Here is a 17,461-nt window from a genome sequence, read left to right as displayed (position 1 = left end):
CAAGGCCTCGGTCGCTAGCGTCTGTAGTCAGGGTCGTGGGAGCCGTCGGGTCAAACCCTTGGATGGGTATGGCTCCACAGATTTCTCTCTTCACTTCCTCGAACTCTCTCTCTTGTTCCTCCTTCCATGAGAACGCCGTTTTCTCCTTCAGGATCGACCTCAGGTGGTGCGTCTTTGATGCAAAGTGGGAGACGAACTTGCTGTAGAACTCAGCCATCCCTAAGAATGTCCGTACCTCCTCCTTGCTAGTGGGCGTGGGTGCATCTCTGATGGCAGCTACGTTGGATTCCTTGGGTTTTATGCCTTCCTGACTGATTTCGTGCCCCAGGTATGTGACTTTCCCCAGTCCGAACTTGCACTTGTCCCACTGGGCCGTGAGCCCGTTTTGTTCCAGCACTGTCAAGACATTCGCTAGCCTCCGGTCATGTTCTTCCGTGGAGGCGCCCATCACCAAGATATCGTCCTGGAAGAACTGAATACCTTCCATCTTGTGGAACAGACGGTACATCAATTTTTGGAAGACCGCCGCTGCCGAGGCGAGCCCGAACGGCATCCGTAGGAACTTGTAGCACCCGAAAGGTGTAATGAATGATGTGAGGTGGTTGCACGATTTGTGGAGTGCGATCTGGTGATACGCAGATGTTAAATCCACAGTGGAGAACCACTTGGCACCCTTGGTCTTAGCTAACATCTCATTGATGCGGGGAAGGGGGAACTTGTCCACTACAATGTTCTTGTTGAGTTCCCTGAGGTCCACACATAGTCTCACCTTCCCGTTCGGCTTCTGCGCCACGACTAAGGGGGCCAACCATTCCGCATTATCGATGGCTTCGATGATCCCGTTGTCCTCCAACCTCTGCAGTTCCTCTTGTACTGCCTCCCTGGTGCGGAACGGGATGTTTCGCACTTTGTGGGACACTGGTCGGGCTCCTTCTTTGAGATTTATTTTGTGCGTGAACTTTGTTAGCCTCCCTATGTCGTCTCTGAAGACTTCGGGGAACTCTTCCTTCCACTGCCTTGCTCCCACTTTGGGGTCGTCCTCCATCATGAGTACTTGTATGCGGCCTCCTGGATTCAGCTTTATTTTCAGCTTCCCTTGATCTTTCCATCCCAATACTGATGGTCCCTTTTCTGCCACGTACAGTTTTCCTTCGCACGTCCTGCCCTGGAACTCGAACGTGAGAGGGCAATACCCTACCATGGGTATGGGTTCCCCTGTGAACGTCACCGGGTGGATGTCCGTGGGGCGCAGTCGGTGTGTTGTGACAGGTGCAAAGTCATCCTCCCATATCTTCCTCTTTATGATCGTGTAGGGGGACCCTGAATCTGCGACCATGGTGACTCCTACACCCCCTATGGTCATGGCGCACCTCGGTTTCTTGTCGACCGCGCCGTCGATCCCCAAAACCTGGTCATCTATCATCAGGATCTCTTCTTCGTCCTCCTGCCCTTCTTGCTCTTCCTCCTTGGTCATCTCCTGCGCCACATACTTCACCTGCTGCCTTGACGTCTTCCTTCGGCATACTCTCTCATAGTGCCCCATCAGCCCGCAGTACGTGCATTTGGCCCGGAACGCTGGGCACCCTTTGTCGTTGGCGGCGTGCCTTTCGCTGCCGCATCTGTAGCACCCGTTGGTGCTCCCTTGTCCCTGCGTCTGCTGTTTCGCGCCCCGGGTCATGGGCTTCCTGTGTTGTCGCGTGCTGTGCTGCTCCGTCGGTGTCTGTCTCTCGTGGCCTTTACGGTCTTCTATCCTGCACACAGTTTGTTCAGGGTAGCGGTCCTTCTTCGCTGTCTCTGCACATCTCTTGGACATTTCTGCCTTCTTCACCATGGCTATCACCGTATTGAGGGGTTCGTCACCGTTGGCCCACAGCTTATCTTGAATGGACGCATTCGCTGCGTGCATTACTATTTGGTCCCTAATCAACTCTTCCTGGAAGGCTCCGAACTTGCACGTTAGGGCCAGCTTCTGTAACGCCGCTACGTACTGGTCAATCGTCTCTCCTTTCTGTTGCGCCCTGTGGTAGAAGTTGTACCTGTCGACGGCTACACACACTGTCGGGCGGTAATGAGCATCCATGTCGTCGATCGCGTGTTGAAACACATCGTCATCCGCCGCGGGCCGGACCACCTTCACTAGATCGTCGTAAACCCTCTGACCTGCAGGGCCCAAATGGTGTAGCAGCATCCTCTTCCTGCGCGAGCTCGAGAACTCAGCGCCACTTTCCTCTTCCAAGGCGAACAGGAAATTCAAGAAGTACGGCTTCCAATCCTCCCATGGCATATCTGGAACCCCAGCTTTCGTGAGGAAGGGTATCGGGTTCGGCAGTCCCGTCGAAGTGGCACTCATCCTCCTCCTTGCCTCCGTTCGCCGCGGTCGTGGACTCGAGCTTCTCGACCCCTGGGTGCTGTCGGGGCTCCCTGCGTCCGGGTCGTCGTCGCGGTCTGTGGCGCCGCCGCTCGCGGTACGTCCTGTGACCCCCGCCACGATGCGTGCAACCGCCTCTCCACGTGGACTCTACCTGGGGCGGTACCTGTGGGGTTGTCGCGGTCCGGAATCGGCTCAGGAGGGCCCGTCAGGAATGTAGCGCTCTCGCCTTCCCTCTCCGCGACACTGCCGCGCTCCTGCTGGTCAGGGGTGGTGCCTGTGGGCGTCGATGGCTGGCAGACCACAAGACACTCACCCTGGAGGCAGCGCTGGGCCGTTTCACCTCCTCGTCGCCATTGTAATGTTGCCCCTTTCTTCCTGTACAATGCCCCACCACAGATGACTAGGACAGCTGGCAAGGTTTGAGGGGTTTATTTATGTATTACACACTCCAGCAGGAGCGCCGGCACGGAGCTCCTTATCCTATTTGAATCGGCGCGCTAATGCGCCCCTAAGATGGCCGCCGCCGGAAGTCCGGTGACGTCACGCCTAGCGTGCCGTCGACTAGACCGCAACACCACACCCTGCACCACAATAAAAGGGCACATACCTTCTGGGAGGGTCAAACGAGCGAAAACATAATTTCTGCTTTCTTTACGCATAATTGCTCAATTTTTAATGATGACAAATGTTCTTTGCAGGGCATCATGCTATGTTTATTGGAATTAGTCACGCTTTACAAATTCCTCTACTATAACATAACATAACATTAGTCCCTCATGGATGTAATGTAATCTGGTACCCAACCCGTTACATTTTTTATAAATAAACCATCAACTTTAATATACATGCAGCTATAAAATGTGTGCATTTCAGTCTCCCCATCCTGTCTCCTTCTCGATCCTACACAGTTTCGTGACGTTTTCAGATTTTGGGTGCCACACACTGGTCGAAACAAGGCTTCTCACTTCCACTTCAGATTACTGCTTCCGAACAAATTAGACTAAATTTTGTACTTCCGCGGTTTAATAATATTTGTCTTACATTTAAACAAAATTATTATTATTATTCTTTCTGGGACGTCTGAATTAAATATTTTGTCGTTAGAGCTGGCGACTTTGGACTTAAAAACCCATGCACGGGTCTCGGCTGAACAACATCTATTCGATAACAAAGTTAAAGCTTAGGAGAAGAGCGCAGTTAGAAGAGTGGGTGGAGTCACGCGGCCCGCGAGATCACATGACATAGAATCTTACAGAAGGGGAAGTTCGAGATCTGAATCACGGGTGCCGGGGAGGGACAGACAGAGAGAGAATCACCGGTCCGAGGCCAGTCTGTGAGCAGCTCGGAGCAAGTGAGGAGCACCCCCTGATAAGACAGCGCCTGGAGCACGCGTGCAGTGATCACTGATACTGTGCCCCACGGATATCACCCCCTACATCTACAGCACAGGTATTGTGCCTACCCCTCCCTCCAGAGACCAACGCATAGAGCACTTTTGCAGTATCTTCCATCTATAGAGCAGAATTCATGCTACATGCCCTCCCTCACCCCCGAGGCCTACAACGCAGTGCAGCAATCCCCTTGCTCGCCCCCCCTCCCCCTTAATACCCCCCTTCCCGGAAACCCACCTTTAAAAACTACCTTTGGCACTTGTACAGTGCCCCCATTCTCAGTAAAAACCAACACCCAGATTACAGGGACAGTTAGTACTGGTGCACACCCTATTACCCTCACTCTTACAGCACAGGTACAGTGTCAAGTACAGTGAGAGAGTCGTCCTGCTTCCACCCCACCCCTAGTCTAACTTTGTGTGTGTGTCCTCTCCCTCACAGATCCATTTTTCGCGTACAAATACAGTGTCTGCCACCCCAGAGACCAACTCTTGAACGACAGGTACAGTGTTTCCCTTCAGCAGAGATCAGCTCTGGGAGCTCAGGTACAGTCTCCCCCCTCCCCCCGAAGTGAAGACCCGATCAGGTGGCACCTGTACAGTGTTCCACCGCACAAGGCATATAAAGTGAACTTAATTCTTATAGAAAATACTTGGTGCATAGGTGTAGTACCACCCTCCCTAAAAGATAACACCTGGAGCCAGGGCTCGCCTTTGCTCAGAGAGCGCCCTGAGCAAAACCAAACTTGGCACCCCTCCCACTCATCCTGCTTAACTTTCTGTTTGTTGAAAAAAATAGGAGGGGCAGGAGGAAGGCAAGAAAATGTGAAGCCGTGAGACGAAAAGTTGTCAAAATGTAGCCACGGGCGCCAGCAGCCTCCAGAAAGTGTTTAGATGCACTTTTCTCTGGATCCACAGCAAAAGAAAACCTCGTCAGGCAGCTTCTGTGCCCCTCTAGAGGTCTACGCCCTGGGTGTGGACCCAGCTTGCACATACTACAGGCCAACCCTGCCTGTGGTACAGGTATGGTGATCTGAGACACTAAGGGTCGGTGTGCAAGTGCAGTTCCCAGTGTTAGTGAAAGATATTCAGTGTCGGATTGGGACCAAAAATAGACCCGCCCCCCTCCCAAAAAAGTGGCCCACATTTGCAGATCGTGGCTTTTTGCAAAACATTCCGTCTAGATTATGAGGAGACCTATTTTGGGAGACGTTTGAACTCATTTAGGTGTTTTAAAGCTTGTAAAGTGGGTACATTTGGTCAAGATTGAAAATGCCATTATTACACTGAAACTCACCCTCAGCCCTCATGAAATTCAAGTTTTTAATCTCCATTTTACCCTTAAGTCCCTTAATCTGCTACTCGCCCTTAGGTCCCTCAGCCCGCTCGCCCGGAGATCCATGAATGCCCTTATTACCATCATCCTTGGGCGTCCTCACTTTCCACCGACCAACTGAACGGCAAAAGATCATGCCCCTCAGGTCTGGAAATTTTCGTTCATGCTCAGAACCCCAGGAACCTTGCTCACATTATGATCCTGAGTGTTTCACTCCTCATCAGCTGGTCCTCAAACTACCCACTCACCCTCACGATCAGTAAGGGCATTTCCACCCTGAGGTCTCCAAAGGCACCTGCTCCCTTTCACATGACATTGGAATCTTTCTCACCCTCAAGTCCCTAGTTATCGTTGCTCACCCTTAGGCCCTGTAACTCTTGCACACTCAGCTGGAAGATCCTGTGCACCCTCAGGTCTGTAAGGATCGTGGTCACCATAGTCATGTGTCTCCAGAAATGTCCTGTTTACCCTCAAGATTCAGGCTCCCGTGCAACACCAGAACTCCAAAGCTTCAACCCTTCGCCAATTTTCCAAAGCGTCCTACTTAGTCTTGAGTTCCCAATGGCTGCCATCTCTATTTAAATCCGTGAGATTGATCCTCAAGCTCCGTTCCTAGAGGCTCCTGCTGACCCTCCGTTATCTCTACGACTCTTGTCAGCCCTAGGTGCTTAACTTGTGCCAGTGGACGGAGGTGGTTGGCACCGGGACTTAGTTTTTCATCTTCAGACGTTGCCCAAGGTCAAGCGAAAGAAATGCAGAAAAGGAAACAAGACTAAGAAAAAGAAAGATAGTGACAAGGGGAGAAAGCAGCGATGAAAAAGTACACGTAAGAGGGAGATAAAGAGACAGGAAGTGTGAAATAGTGGAAGAGGCAAGAAGTTGATTCAGGCGTAACTGGCCACCTCAGCATTCAGTCGCACCAGCGGCAAGCTTCTAAGAGAAACTTTGAGCCCCTGCAATAATCTTTCTACATATTAATCACCGGAAAGTCCCCCTGTGACCACCCACACTGGAGGACTGAGTTTGTCTCAGTTATTATGAAGCAAGGTCAGCCTGGAAGCCAAGTCACCCCAGGCAAAATGGGTCTCCCCAGCTCCTCACTGCAGGGAGCATCTACAAGAATGGACACATTTAGGAATTCAGCTTTGGAAGCAACCCCCTAGCCTTCCACTCACTAGAAAAATGCCAGTGTCAAAATAGGCCCCCCAGTCCAATGTTAGAAAAGCTTGCACTTCCTGCTGCAAGAACACACTGCCATGGTATCTCTTCTCATGGCAGCATTAGTGCAGTGCCGTGTGCCTGGTGGCATCATATTCGACTCTTGCTAAGTGTCAACGTTATCGGAATTACACAGTGCAGCTAGTTTCTCTGGTGATACTGATCCAGCGCGAAACCGGGGGAAAATAAGAAAAGGCAAATTTAGAACTATCCTCCCTGCGTCGCAGACCCGACGTCACACTAGCTCATTCACACATGCAGTCATTGATGGGGCCCATAACACCAACACTCACACGTTTCCACTCGAGAGTCTGCACGCAGGAGGGATGATAAAATCAATCGCTGGACATGGGGGAAGTACCTTATTACCTATAGGGAAGAAAGGTGTTTTAACAAAATATACATTAGCATCACCACCTATAGGATCCTAACCTTACACATCAAGTCACTCCACCACTTGCTCGACGGACCAATTAGTTGGACTGGTTGATGGTGATTTAGAAACCAGCTAAAACACATTTAAGCCTCGGAATCCTTTAATCTCTTCATTGAAAAACCACAAACTCGTGATTTCTGTTAATCAATTATTTATTTATTTAAATGTTGTTAGCAATCAATATTAGCATTTTGGTCAATCAAAGTTTAGAATTTTGTTCAATCATGACGTTTATATTTACCTATTGTTGCTATCTGGATTTTTCTTAATTCATTTGGCTCTGCATAACCGAATATAGCCGTCTAATTGTCCCAATAAAGCAGGCCAAAGCTCAAAGTCCGAAAGTTCTTTGCTCAGCACGTTACAGTCCCAAAGATCTCCAAAGGACCAAGAATCGTGCAAGCATCTGTCATCGTCTGTGGGGTCAATAGGGGTGTGCAGTCATCGAAAACCGCAGAATGCCAGAGCCCCTCCCTAGTCTACTACACTTTTTATAATGAATTTCAGGATAACCTGAAACATTCTTAGACCAAGGAAACAGATGATTGGTTAATTTGATGCATTTTGAAGATTGTCCGATTTTACGTCAGTCTAGGTTCTCATGGATTTTGCTGGTTCACTTCCTCTGTCCATGTTGTCCTTATGCAACAATGTAAGTTTTGCGTGTATGTCTCGATTGTTCATTTAGACCAGATTTTACTGACTGAAGTTTGGCAGTCATCCATGTTCCTATCCTTGACCAGGAACACTGTGCTTTGAACTAGAGGTTGCCTGGAGGCCTAGGGAGCCATCCGAGTCTGCGCAGTACGCATCTCGCTCACTAGACGGTGGCCACTTCCGAACTCCATTTTGGACGCCATGTTTTGGTAGGCCCAAATGCCAACTTAAGCGAAACAAACACAAAAGAATAATTAATACATAGAAATGAAGATTCTAATGTTAAACCCTCACTAATCCCTTTAAGTATTAGTATTTTCCTAGCTTTTAGCAACATGTAAGGCAATAAAACTCACCCTCCGATCCAAAACGGGAACGCAAACATCACAAAAGCGACATAAATCATGCGATATCCTATTACCACACATACTATTATTAATAGGCGTACAAGTTTGTTATTACAGTTATTCTGCCATCAAATAGCAATGAGTCCCACGTGTAATTGGTGTTTAATAAAAAAATGCAAATAGTTGATTAATATAACACTGCAAACAGTTAATTCAAATTATAATGTAAGTAGGTTAGTAATTAGTATTTTCATGCAAAATAGAGGAGGTATACAAAATTTTGCTTTACCTGATCATCAATACAGTTAGGTCATGTCACTGTCACGGTAAGACCTCTGCCCTGGCTCCTTGTGCACCAAGTAATTTTCTACAAGACTGTGTCACAGAGGATTTTTCAAATGTGGCCCCCTTTTTTCAAGGAGTGCTTCTCCTGCCCCCCAGCATATAGACTTGGGCGATCACCGTATTGGAACATTCAACCTTGTATCCGGGCTCCTCATTTTAGGAGTCCCCATTGTGGCTGCAAAGAGTTTTTCACTGGGCCCAAAGTACTGGAAGACCTGCCCTCTTTATCCTCAGCAGATGTCCGCTCATTTGACTTTCTGAAAGCGCTTACGACCTTCTGTTTCTGCTATATTCACTTGCCGTGGGCTGTTCTGACACTCTTACCAGAGTTTTATGCTGAGAGTATTCTTTTTTTCACGAAAAGGAAGACACAGTGAAACAAACTGATTGCTGAGGATTACACAATTTCAAAGCAAGGACTTTTTGGTTAATCACAGGTTTCCTGGTTTCACATTGTGCAACCCCAGCCACAAGATGAGAATCTCTTTCCCATTTTACTTCGAAAGTTAGAGCTGTGTGGAGTTCTTTGTGGAGCTAAATCAGTGCACTGCTAAATAAATGTGTGCATTACATGTTAAATGAGGTTGACGATAGAAGCCTTACTGAATAGAAGTTACAAAAGAAAGGCAAGGCACTGTATTTTTATGATATCATTAACTTCCCCTGACTTAAAGAGAGCGACTTTAGGTGTGGCTAAACACCTCAAGAAAGGCAATAACACTTATCTCCAAAACAAGAGTTCTTTCTGGGATAGCCAACTCCATTATAGGTCTTCACATCAATAGGAGCGAAGTGCAGTGTTCAGCTGGAGACAGGCTTTCGTGGCAGAGGCTCTATGCACGCGTTTTGCATCTGGGCAGAGCTATGGTCAGCAGCGCTCGGTCTTTTACAAATTAAACCCTGGGAGGGGCAGACAGGGTTGAAAAAATGTCCCGGTTTTTGGTTCTCAAGATCTGGTCACCCTACAAAAGAGCATGAAGACACAGTGCAAGGCTACACCTCTCTGCCCCTCCCAGGGTTTAATTTGCAAAAGACCGAGCGCTACTGCCCGTAGCTCTACCCAGAAGCCCGTGGCCGGTGCTATTCGGTGACTGAATGCCACATGCCAAGGCTGAATAGTTTTAAATCCACTTCATGCCTCCATAATCCATCACCAGACACTCCCTGGCTCTTTATCACGCTCTTGCAAGTTCCTGCTTTCTCCCTCTGTGACAGTTTTTTCGTCTTTCTCCTCCGCCTTCTGTCCCCTTTGTGTGTTTTTGACTCTCTTGCGTTTTTCCCCCCTCTCTTGCTCTCCGTAAACGTCTGATGAAATAAAATAAGTGCGGGTCCCCAAAAATGCGTGCCAGTGGCCACCACCGGTTCAAATAAAGCACTGGCGCTCCTATCAAAACGTGAAACGAGGCCAGTGCCTGGAGGTGGCAATACAGAGGCCTGGAGTCACCTCATTGATCCAGGTGTCCTGGGGTCTTGTCTCTACAAAGGAGGTTGGTGGTGGGGCTTACAAAATGTTGACCTGACCAAACCAAATGCTGGCAGAGAGTTTCTTAATCAGTGTCTTCCGCTGTGGGTGGGTGAGGGGATCAGAGGTCTGTGAACAGCTGGGGCCAGCACAAACGTCCTGCCCTTAGTACGCTGGTTTCGGCCACCCGTGGGGCTGTAGATATCGTTTCTTCCTGCAGCCCCCACAGCCCTGTACCTGCCAGACTCCGCCTTTGGAAGAGTGCAGCTTCGTCCAACTGAAACGGAGATAGAGTGGCTGAGGTAACGGAAAAAAATGTTGCACTCCCTAAAACTGCCCAGTAAAGGTAGGCTGTGAAAGCACCTATTCTGTTTATCTGTACAACACCAGGCTCCGCGAAACAGCTGTCATTGCCGTGTAGCTGTACTGGGGAAGGGAAGGTGTTTTTGGAAGGTTTTTGACCACTTCAGGTCCTTGTCTGAACGTCTAGCGGCCTTCATCCAAGCGGAGATGACGTGAGAAGGAGTTCCGTAGGCTAGAGCCTTGTGTATGCAATGTTCTGGTCCCCAAATGCTTACACCCAGGGCTTTAAGTGGGCCGGGTCTCACCGGGTCTTAACACCGGCAGTTTTTTTCAGGGGGCCTCGAAACGGGTCTCTATCAGGCTCTTTTTTGTGCTCTGGCAAAGGCGGTCCATTTTTTTTTGTTCCGGACTGCAGTGACAGCAGGCACATCCATGTGTGCGTGGTGAGCGTTGCAGAGGAAGGGAAATCCTATAAAGAGTCATTTTCTCTCTGGATTTCCCTTCTCTTTTTGAAACTCAGGAGCAGCAACATTGTCGTGGTGTCACCAGGGCTTTAAGTGGAAGTATTTTCAATATTATATACAAGCCATAGTTGCTGCTTATTTATCTTATGCAACTAGCAACCATTGACAAAGCCAATAGTCGTGACATGTAGGTATGATGTGACTTGTATCATATATCTAGACGCAAGGACAGGAACAGCAAAATACAAGTCCGGCAGCACACTGCTAAACAGAGATTATTTAGCTTACGTGTTTCTATGCCACCCCCTTAATTACATTGACCACGCCTCTTTGAGAGCCCCCCCCCCCACCCAAGTTTTTTCATCCTACTTAAAGACCTGCTTACACCATAACTAATGGCTTTCTAATAAAATGACTTGGTTATCAGATTTATTACTAGAGAACTCCAGCTGCGTAGTGAGCACTTTTTCTGATATAAGGCAAGCAATACATCTTAACACAAGATCAAATTCCTCCGGCTTCCCAAAGAGCAACTGTGAAACTAAATAGTACATGGGTATTCACAAACATTTGCGCAGGGGCTACAAAGTATGGTCTGTAGTGTGACTGATGGCTGCACTGATGCCAGCAGGGTGGCGGTAGGGTCTGGGTGGTTCAGGGATTGTGTACGGAGGTCTAAAAACATGTTTAATAAAAGGGCAAGCATTTATATGCAGGATAATAAATGCTTGTCCGATGCTTGTCTGTTTATTTAACATGTTTTTCTAAATATTAGTGCTCAGCAACTAAACAGCAGCTCATGCTGCTATTTACTGGTGGGCAGCATGTCCCGGGCCGTACTTTGAGTATCACTGATAAAGTATATATGCAGATGTGCTGAGCGTAATGACTTACAGAAGGGGAGACCTTGAACTAGTCATGATGTCCTTGGGTTCCTCATTTCTTGTCTATTAATTAAACAGCTATAGCACCACACCTCAAGCGCAAGGGCTTCTTAAATTCATGCAGTGAAATAAAGTCGCAGTAACCACGTGTTGTGCGTAAACCCCAGTTTATGTCTGCCCTTATGTCTGTAGGCAAACTCCTGCTGTGGACTATACCAAAAACTTACAGTAGAATCCTAGCTTTCTCATTTCTTGCTATTGGTTGGCTTTATTGCCATTCTCATCTGCTTGCTTACTGTTTGGTGGCTTGCCTTCTTCTTGTATTTTTCCCTCCCATAGAGCATGGATTGCTTACCATTCTTTTGATTGGCTGGCTTGTATTCTTTGACCACCCACATCAGGGAACTATTTATTTTCTTTTTCTCTCAGCACTTTATGGGAGTGCCCATATTTTCCATCTCTCTCCCTGTAAGATGTTTTGAGAAAGTGTGTCTCTGTTGGCCCCACTGTTGCCTAGAAATTGAATTTTTAAAGAGACACACCCTACAGGGTGAGGAGTGCCAGACTCCATGCTTGTATTTTGCTGTTTCTGTCATTGCATCCAGATATGATACAACAAGTAACATCATACCTACAAGAAGTCAGGCCTATTGGCTTTGGCAATGGTTGTTAATTGCATAAGATAAATTAGCAGCAACTATGGCTTGTATATAATATTGAAAAAGCTTCGACTTAGACCCTAGTGACAGCACGACAGTGTTGCTGCTCCTGAGTTTCAAAATGAGAAGGGAAATCCAGAGAGAAAATGCATCTCTTTAAAGTATTTCCCTTCCACTACCACGCTCACCTGGCATGACACCATGCCTTAACTTATCCACTAGTGAGAAGTGAGCAGTGTGAGCACGTGCACATCGATGTGCCTGCTGTCACTGTCAAAACGGACCGCCTGTGCCAGGGCACAAAACAGAGGAGCCCGATAGAGACCCCGCCACCCCCCCATTAAAAAAACTGCCGGTGTCCCGGCTCACTTAAAGCCCTGCATTTCTCTTCCCCTGCTGCCAGGCTTTCTTCCTTCCTGCTCGCCACCTCTGATTTAACCCTCGCCCAGTGGCTTTTTAACCCCTGACTGCCGCCTGGGCCTTGCTGCCCAGTGCTTCCTGTAGCTGCGCACAAGCATAGCCAGGTTAGCGGTTTTGTCAGTGATTGTTTATTTTGTTTTAGTGCGTTTATAACGCAGTTATGCAGCCCCTAAGCAATTTCGGAGGTGGGGAAAGATTACAGAAGATTTCCGCGGGTGCGTGACGAGGACTGGGGGAGGTGTGTGCTTCGTGCTGCACAGGGTGTGGTTGTGGTCACAAGCTGCAAGCTGAACCAAGCAGGCGGGGAACTTCAGTCCTTGTCTGAACTTGTAGCGGTCTTCGCCCAAGCGGAGATGACGTGAGGGAGTTCCATAAGCTAGAGCCTTGAGTATACACCTTTCTAACCCCCCACATTTTTTGCAACATAACTAATGGCTTTTTAATAAAATGACTCGGCTATCTGATTAACGACTCGAGAACTCTAGCTGTGCAGCGATAAAAGGCACTTGGTATACAACAAACCACACATTTTAACACAAAGGTCAAATTCAGATGCCTAAGGTTTCCCACTGAGCGACATGTCAGCTTGATTATGTATATATTTAGTATATTTGCAGATGTGCTGAGCTTAATGACTTATGGAAGGTGAGGCCTTGAGTTAGTCATGATGCCCTTGGGTGCCTCTTCCTTTGTGCATCAGTCATAAACAGAGCTACAGCACCACACCCCAAGCATAAGGGCTTATTAAATTCATGCAGTGAGGTAGAAGTACAGTAACCACGTTTTGTGCGTAAGCCCCAGTTTTTGTCTGGCCTGTAGGCAAGCTCCTGCTGAGGACCAATCCAAATACTTAGAGTGGCATTATAGCTCTCTCATTGCTTGCTATTGGTTGACATTATTGCCATTCTCATTTGCTTGCTTCCTATTTCATGGCTTGCCTTCTTCTTGTATTTGTCCCTCCCTTAGAGCAAAGATTGCTTGCCATTTTTTTGATTGGATGGCTTGTATTCTTCGACTGCCCTCATTCAGCGAACTATTTTTTATTTTTTTCTCGGTCTCCGCACCTTATGATAGTTCACGTTTTCCATCTCTCCCCCTCATATATGATGCCCACTCCCCCCAAACATCTGAACACTGCATGCACTCAGAGTTGCTATCTCATTCCCTCCACACCCCCCCCTCCCACCCCAAAGCTCATTCATTGCTTTCCACACTCCTCCGCAGGCTTTTCTTTCTAATATTAATTGTTCCGCCCCCTGGTTCCACCTCCAAGTGGATCTGTTTCTCCCTATTGCTTACTCCACCACCCTCCAGGCTCACAACCCCGTTGCCCCTACACTTCCATCCTCCTCTTTTATTTTTAACATAGATAGTTTAATTTTTCTGGCAGGGCCAGGCAGAAAATTGCTGCCAGCTGTTCCACCTTAAAAAAAAGTGCCTTCACGCTAGGTAAATCATTTTTTAAAATGTATTGATACATCTTGTAACTGTTAAACAAAAACAAACAACTAGCACCCACATTATTTCAAAGTGTGCAAAACAGTGATGGATGGAGTCCTTGAATTAATCTCAGCCACTGGTATTCACTCGGGCCACATCCCAGTCCATCATTATTTTGCACACTCCACCTCGGTTTGAGCACAGCCAAATGGAAATCAGTCTTGCCCCTGCTTCAATGCGAACAGTCCCGTCCGAACTGCCAGGCCTGGTCCTCCCTGAACCGGAAGACAAGTAACCCAGGAACAGTTTCCCCCTTGTTATGTAATCATCAGCCGGATATAGCTTGGTTCCAGTGACAAAGTGTGCACAGGACCCAAGCCTGGGTATACCCATTCCACTTAGGGTGACTCACTAATGTATATAAAAAAGTGATGGACGAAATGCTTGAATAAATTTCAGCAACTGGTAATCACTCAGGCCGCATCCCAGTCCATCGTCATTTTGCACACCATGTTACTTCAGTTTGGACCCAGCCGTATGCAAATCAGTCTTAACCCTGCTTGGATGGGAACAGTCAAGCCCTAACTGCCAGATCAAGTCCTCTGTGAACCCGAACACAAGTAATACAGAACCAGTTTTGTTCTTGTTATAGGCTTATCAGCTGGGTATAGCTTGGTTCGAGTGACACAGTGTGCATGTCATTTCATAGGCATGAGTATGGGTGGTCCCACAAGCAGGCGCTTATGTCATCACTTATGTGCATGTCTATGAAATGGCACTGCCATTGTATCAACGTTCCTTATTTTTCGTTTTTTTGTCTTTTGGCTGATTCATGCACAGCACTGGCAACAAAATGCTCTTTGAAGATGATGCGCAGCATTGGCAAAGCCAATAGATCCCAAAGACAAGCCCTATTGGCTTTGCCAGTGCTTGTTTCTTCTGGCAACTGATTAGGTCTGCTGACAGAGCTTGGACTGTCACTTTCCGAGGGGTATTGTTTAAGGGACTTGGAGCCATCCTGTTGCTTAACATTCATTGGCTTTTTTGTCACCCTTATTTGCTGCCTCCTAATTGGTTAGCACTTACTAGTGCCGTTTCCTGTTCTTCTGTTTGGCGCATGGACAAGTACTGATTGATTTAGTTGGATTCGTGTCCTTCCGCTGTCCATCCACTGCTCATTGTGATTCAGGTACTCTTTTCTTTATTCTTCAGTCAGTATTGCTTCTTCCTCTCCAATTCCTCCTTGCTTCTTTCCCGCATCAGAAGTTTACAAAGATCGTAGGCCTTGATAATTGGTAACATAATGTATTGTATAATAATTTCATTTATGTAGTACATACTAGCCGTGAGGAGGCTTTGAAGTGCTTTAGGGGTATTCAGTGACAACTCGGTCACCTTTCCATACTACACAATGCCACTCCACACCATATCACGCCACAAAATTCCACTCTACACCAACCCACACAGTTCCACTCAATTCAACTCCATGCAGTTCTACTCCATTCCACACAATTCCACTCAACTCAACGCTACACAGTTTCACTCCACGCTAAACAATTCCACTCCACTACATGCTGCAACAGTTCCACACAATTCCACTCTACACCACGCCACACAGTTCCAAATCATGCCACACAATTCTACTCCAGTGCATCCCACACAGTTCCACTCCCCCTCACGCAATTACTCTTCACACCATTCCACTCCACACAACTCTACTCCAGTCCACACAGTTCTACTCTGCACACTACCACTGCAGGCTCTCTAATTCACACAGTTCCACTCCACTCCACATAAGTCCACTTCAAGCCACACAATTCCACTCCACACAATTCTACTTCTTTGCACAGTTCCACTCCACTCAATTTTACTCCACTCCATGCCACACAATTCCACTCCACTCCGCTCAATTCTACTCCACTCTATTCCACTCCACAAAATTCCCCTCCACTCGACACATTGCCATTCCACTCCACTGCACTACAGTCCAGCAAAGCCAATAGATCTCACATATGCGAGACCTTTTGGCTTTTCCAATGCTCGGTTTTCAGAGTGAAATCTTTGTGACAATAAGCATTGCTTTTTCAAGTTGGTTGCAGTGTACTATAGTAATAATCATGAATTTGACATTTGTACTGTAGTAATAAATGAGTGAAAGTGTCAGTTCCACTCCATTCCCCACAATTCCACTCCATTCCCCACAATTCCACTCCATTCCCCACAATTCCATTCCGTGCCACACTTTTCTAACCCACTCAATACCACTGAACTCAATTCCACTTCACGCATTTCCACTTCTCAGTTCTACTCCAATCCATTTAGCAAAATTCCAATTCACTCTACTCAATTCTACTCCATTCTACTCCATTGCACTCCACCCATTTGCCCACCACTCCACACAATTCCACTCCACACAATTACACTCCACTAATTTACACTCCACACAATTCCCCTCCACTCCCCTCCACTACAGTCCAGCAGGGGCAATAGATCTTACATATGCAAGACCCATTGGCTTTGCCAATTCTTGGTCTTCTGTGAAATCTTTGTGACAATAAGCATTGCTTTTTCAAGTCCTTTATAGTGTACTATGGTAATAATCACAAATTTGACCTTTCTACTGTAATAATAAATGAGGATAGTGTCTTTGCAACACAATTCCACTCCACACAGTTCCACTCTATTCCCCCCAATTCTACTCCAATCCACTCAATACCATTCCACACCACACAATTCCACTCAACTCCACTCCATAGTATCACTCCACTCAGTTTCACTCTGCCCCTCTTCACAAAATTCCACTCTACTCCACATGATTCCACTCATCTCCACTCAATTCCACTCCACTTCATTGCACTCCACACATTTGCATTCCACTCCACACAACCCCCCCTTCACCTTTCCACTTCACTCAGTTCCACTTTACACAATTGCACTGCACTCAAATCTACTCCACTTTTCACATATACGAGACGTATTGGCTCTGCCAATGCTTGGTCTTCAATTGAATCTTTATGACAATAATCATTGTTTTTTCAAGTCTGTTACAGTGTACTATGGTAATAATCATGAATATAACCTTTGTTTTGTAGTAATAAGTGAGTGAAAGTGTGAGTCTTAGTACACTTCTTCTGAATCCCATGTGTTTGTTATTTTACCTTCTTTATTTTCACTGACATGACATAAGGTAAATATCACCTAACAGCACATGTTGTTTAGAGCATTTGCTCAAAATAAGAAACATTTAGATTAGACATTTATTTCTACAGTGCAAACGTCAAATTCCGGCCCATTACCACTGTACAGCTAAATTGCCATGAAAAATACACTATTTATGGTGTTACGTGTTCTACTTACATGGAGGCAAAAAATTAAATAATTCTCCAAAAAGGTAAGAGGCCGCCTCTTAGTGTGATTGTTACCTTTGTGATGTTAAATGAAAGGCTAGGACGGTGTGTCCATCACGACTCTGACGTAATGACAAGATATTTATTCTATTGTATTACTTATTTTATTTGAAGTTTTTGTAAAATGCTGATAACCACCTTCTGGTGCCCCCCCGAGCACTCTGGGAGGTAGGTCCATAGGGAGGGGATAGGGCACTGCAATATCCTACGTTTGCCTGAACCTAGTCATGGAGATTTGAGAGAGAAATGTATTGTGGAGACCAATCAATGAAATGGAGAGTGGCTCTTTAGTCAGGTGCCACAATATAAGATTGATTGGCAT

The 17,461-nt window shown here is 46.8% G+C and overlaps 1 protein-coding gene and 1 long non-coding RNA gene across 3 annotated transcripts in view; one reads left to right on the top strand and one right to left on the bottom strand.

Moving 5' to 3' along the window:
• Positions 1-3,607: 3,607 nt before the first annotated feature.
• Positions 3,608-17,461, top strand: part of DNASE2 (deoxyribonuclease 2, lysosomal) — a 60,116-nt gene continuing 46,262 nt past the window's right edge. For both annotated transcript variants that reach the window (XM_085654485.1, XM_085654484.1), the window contains exon 1: positions 3,608-3,820. The gene's annotated coding sequence lies outside the window, so the exon portion shown is untranslated. The remainder of the gene's footprint in view (positions 3,821-17,461) is intronic.
• LOC146856368 (uncharacterized) overlaps positions 7,012-17,461 on the bottom strand; it is a 131,820-nt gene continuing 121,370 nt past the window's right edge. The window contains exon 5 of the long non-coding RNA XR_014981472.1: positions 7,012-7,634. This is a non-coding gene — a long non-coding RNA (uncharacterized LOC146856368). The remainder of the gene's footprint in view (positions 7,635-17,461) is intronic.

The sequence above is a fragment of the Triturus cristatus genome, chromosome 4_1 (genome assembly GCF_964204655.1).
Source record: "Triturus cristatus chromosome 4_1, aTriCri1.1, whole genome shotgun sequence".
Classification (NCBI taxonomy): Eukaryota; Metazoa; Chordata; class Amphibia; order Caudata; family Salamandridae; genus Triturus; species Triturus cristatus.
This window is presented reverse-complemented; position numbering and strand designations above follow the sequence as displayed.